The sequence below is a fragment of the Cannabis sativa genome, chromosome X (genome assembly GCF_029168945.1).
Source record: "Cannabis sativa cultivar Pink pepper isolate KNU-18-1 chromosome X, ASM2916894v1, whole genome shotgun sequence".
NCBI classification, from domain to species: Eukaryota; Viridiplantae; Streptophyta; class Magnoliopsida; order Rosales; family Cannabaceae; genus Cannabis; species Cannabis sativa.
Window position 1 is genome coordinate 72,181,635 of NC_083610.1, and position 4,252 is coordinate 72,185,886.

General features: G+C 39.3%; 1 non-coding gene across 1 annotated transcript; it reads right to left on the bottom strand.

The window, feature by feature from the left end:
- Positions 1 to 3,553: 3,553 nt before the first annotated feature.
- LOC115703344 (small nucleolar RNA R71) lies at positions 3,554 to 3,660 on the bottom strand. The gene has a single exon (XR_004009116.1). It is a non-coding gene; the product is annotated as a small nucleolar RNA R71 (small nucleolar RNA).
- Positions 3,661 to 4,252: the final 592 nt, after the last annotated feature.

Genomic DNA, 4,252 nt, shown 5'->3' on the forward strand with positions numbered 1-4,252 from the left:
TGTCCATCGTGCATCATAAAATATGCCCCTAAAAGAAAGAAGTGGAAAGATGTTAGCAAACATTTTCATCTGGGACGTGTATTACCCAAAATGGTTGGCAAACCTAGTCCTTGTCCCAAAACCCAACGGGACCTGGTGAATTCGCATAGACTTTAATGATTTGAATAAAGTGTATCCTAAAGATTGCTTACCTCTACTAAGAATTAGCCAGATGGTTAACGCGACATCCGACCAGGAGTTGTTGTCTTTCATGGATGCCTATTTTGGGTACAACCAAATTAAGGGTCATGTATCAGACCAAGAATACAGAAGTCTTTGTACTGAAAAATGGGTATATTGCTACTTGGTCATACCAATCAGACTAAAGAACGCTAGAGTAACATACTAACGGTTAGTAAATTGAATGTTTCTAAACTTGCTAGGTCACAACATGGAGGTATATGTAGATGACATGTTGGTCAAATCCATGACTCCAAGGATCATGCAACTGGCCTTAAGGAGTGTTTTGCGGTAGTGCGAAAATATGGGATGAAGCTAAACCCAAAGAAGTGTACTTTTGGGGTAAAATCTGGGAAGTTTTTGGGATTCATTGCCAATCAATGGGGGATAAAGGCTAATCCTTAAGAAAATACAAGCTTTGTTAGACATGTTGTCTCCAAGGAAGCATAAAGACGTACAAAGCCTCATGTAGAAAGTAGCAACCCTTAGTCGCTTCATATCTAGGTTAACCGACAAATGCATCCCATTCTTCAACATTCTAAGAAAATTTTAAAAATTTGAATGGATAGATGGATGAAGAGCACATGTCCAAAGCTCTAATTTTATCTAAGCCACTGGAGGGTGAAGATTTGTATATGTATTTGGAAATTTTAGAAAATGCAATTAGCGCAGCCTTGGTCTTGGAGACAGACAAAGTTTAACACCCTGTTTATTTTTTCATCAAAAGGATGGTGGGAGCCGAGATACGATACCCACAGATTGAGAATTTAGCTTACTGCCTACTCACTATCTCCCAAAAGCTGCGACCATACTTCCAAGCTTAATGATCAAAGTGTACACTAATCACACGCTCTGACTGGCACTTTAGATGTCTGAATCATTTGGTTGACTCCTCAAATGGACCTTGGAGTTAAGTTAGTTTAACATTCATTATGTTCCTCGTGTCTCTATCAAAGGACAAGCCCTAGCAGACTTTATTGTGGAATGGAACGAGGCCAAGGAGGATTTTGATGCTGTAAAAGAAACCTTGCATGTCTAGAAAGTGTACGTGGATAATGCTGCCAACGAGAACAAGTCAGCGATTGGAGTCATACTGATATCCCTGGAAGGCTTAAGGCTCTAAAGTGCATTACGAATCAAGTTTAACGTGTCCAATAATGAGGCAGAATATGAGGCCCTGCTAGCTAGGTTTAGACTTTCCAAGATGGTGGGGGCCACGTACATCAAAATATTTAGTGACTCTCAAGGATAGTCAATAAGGTAAAAGAAGAATATCTAGCTCACAGAGAGCGAATGTCTTCCTATGTCTCATCTGTTTGGGAGCTACTCCAAGAATTCAAGGGATATAAAATTCAAAAGATACACAGGGAAAAAACACCCAAGAAAACTGCTTAGCTAAGTTAGGATCCAACAAAGAAATGGAAAAACTGGGAGTAGTCCCTGTTGACTATCTCTCGGAGCCCAGCATCATGTCTAAGAAAGAAGTTTAAGTAATCAATCAAGCATCAACTTGGATGGATTCCTATTAGGCTAAAATTAGTCTAAGTTTCGGGTCATATTTTCGGTTAGTTTTCACTCTTTGTTTCTAGTTTTAGGGCTATATTACGCTTGATTCTTTTGTTTCAGGTCCTCGGGTGTTTAAAGAAAGTATGTACAAGAATTGAGGACAAGTGGTGAAGGAATTAAGAAGAAAAACCAAAAATCGTGTCGCTGCCTAATCCAGTCGCGACGGGCAATATCCCAGTCGCGACGGGAACTGAAAGAGGAAATTTTGAAAAAACGATGTTTAACCCCGTCGCGACGGGGGCATTGCCAGTCGCGACGGGGACCCCAGTGACGGGATTTTTGGACAGTTTCGTAATTTCACGAATTTTAAAGATGAGACTTGGTTTAAATAGAGAGAGCTCGTGAAAATTAGGGATTATTCAGATTTGGAGCCCTAGAAACAAAGGAGGAGGCTAGAAGAGCGGCTTGTGGCGACCCGGATCAATTACTTCAACTAGTTCTTTCTCTTCTCTTTAATGAATAATTGCCATTCCTCCATCTTGATTGTGAAATTATCTATATTTGTGTTTAATTCCATGTGTAAGCTTGATCACCTTCTACATGTTCTATGATCTTAATTCAAAATCTGAAAAGTGAGAATTGAGAATGCTAAAATTGGATAATCTAGGTTTTGATGTGAAACGAAAGTATTTGCATAGCCTTTGTGACATTTAGATTATTGCTTAATGCTGATTTCATGTTAGTTTAATTAAGAGATTAATTAAAGAGCATGTGATTTAGAACCTAGAAGATCTGAAAAGAGCTAGGTTAATTTATATTTTGTCATTCACTTCAAGAAAAGGATAGCAATTAGGCATTAACAATTGGGTAAACAAATAACAGGATTCTCCTCCCTATTATCTCATCTTTCTCAACTTTCAACTGTGTTATTTAAGTTTTCTGAATTACTTTCATTCTTTTGAAAGCATAAATACTTTTGATTTGCCAAATAGAATTATAAGTATAGTTTAGTAGTAATTAATCCAATTCCATGTGGTTCGACCTCACTTGTGTGAGTATACTACTTGATTGCGTGCACTTGCGTAGTATTTAATAATTTTCGCAACAAGTTTTTAGCGTCGTTGCCGAGGAATTGTATAAAGATTAATATTACATAAAATTATACTAACTTCTGCTTTGCTTTATTTTTTTTCTTACTAATTGCTAATCTGTCTTGCAAGATTGTTCTATCTATTTCAGGAGTTTTAGGTGTATGCGCCGTCAAGGACAAGCAGTCATATTACCAGTTGATCCTGAAATCGAAAAAACTTGTAGGAGAAACAGAAAGAACAAGAGGCAAGAAAGAGTTTCAACAACTGCTGAAACACCAGAAATCATGGCTGCCAATCTTAATGCTAATGCTGTGAATAATGGAGGTAACAACAGTAATAATGGAGGTGCCATTGAAGATCAAGCTAATGGTCGCAGCTTGAGAGATTATATTCTCCCAACTCATACTAGGGTGCAGTCATGTATTAGGCCACCGGCAGTAGATGCTAACAACTTCGAAATCAAGCCTGCCATACTACAAATGGTGCAGTCTTCAGTCCAGTTTGGTGGACTCCCTTCTGAAGACCCCAATCTGCATCTATCGAACTTCATCGAGTGATGTCAGACTTTCAAAGTCAATGGGGTTAGTGATGATGCCATCCGATTGAGAGTGTTTCCATTCTCACTTAGAGAAAGAGCCAAGAGCTGGTTAATCTCCTTACCACCCAATTCTATTGCTACATGGGATGATTTGGCTACTAAATTTCTGTCTAAGTTCTTTCCCCCAGCAAAATCTGCTAAGCTGCGAGGAGAGATTAACAATTTCTGTCAACAAGAGAATGAGTCTCTCCATGAGTCTTGAGAGAGGTTCAAGGATTTAATCAGAAAGTGTCCTCACCATGGTATTGAGAAGTGGATGCTGGTTCACAATTTTTATAATGGGTTGGTTGGTAACACCAAAACACTCATAGATGCTGCAGCTGGTGAAGCATTCATGAGGAAGAGTGCAAATGAGGCTTATGATCTGTTGGAGGAGATGGCCCTGAATAATCAGCAGTGGTCAACTGAAAGAAGTCAAACTAAGAAGGTAGCTGGTGTGCTAGAGGTGGATGCCACCACAAAATTGACAGCACAGGTAGAGGACCTGACAAAACTGATAGCTGTTCAAGTAAAACAAGCTCAGGTGGTCTGTGAGCTATGTGGAGGTCCTCACCCCTATGAGGAATGTCCGGTGGATGTGAACAGTTTACCAATGGATCAAGCAAAAGCCATTGGAAACTATTCCCAAAACAATAATTATGGGCACAACCAACAGGAGTTCTACCAGCAGAGAAACCAGCCCCAACAACAGCTACAACAACAAAGTCCTAGTGGAGGCTCCACTATCCAAGCTGATTTGTTGCTCCAATTCATGATGGAAACTAGAGCCTCTATTAAAACTCTATAAACTCAAATGGAACAATTGGCTACTCAAGTGGCAAAAAAAGCTCAAGGAAAT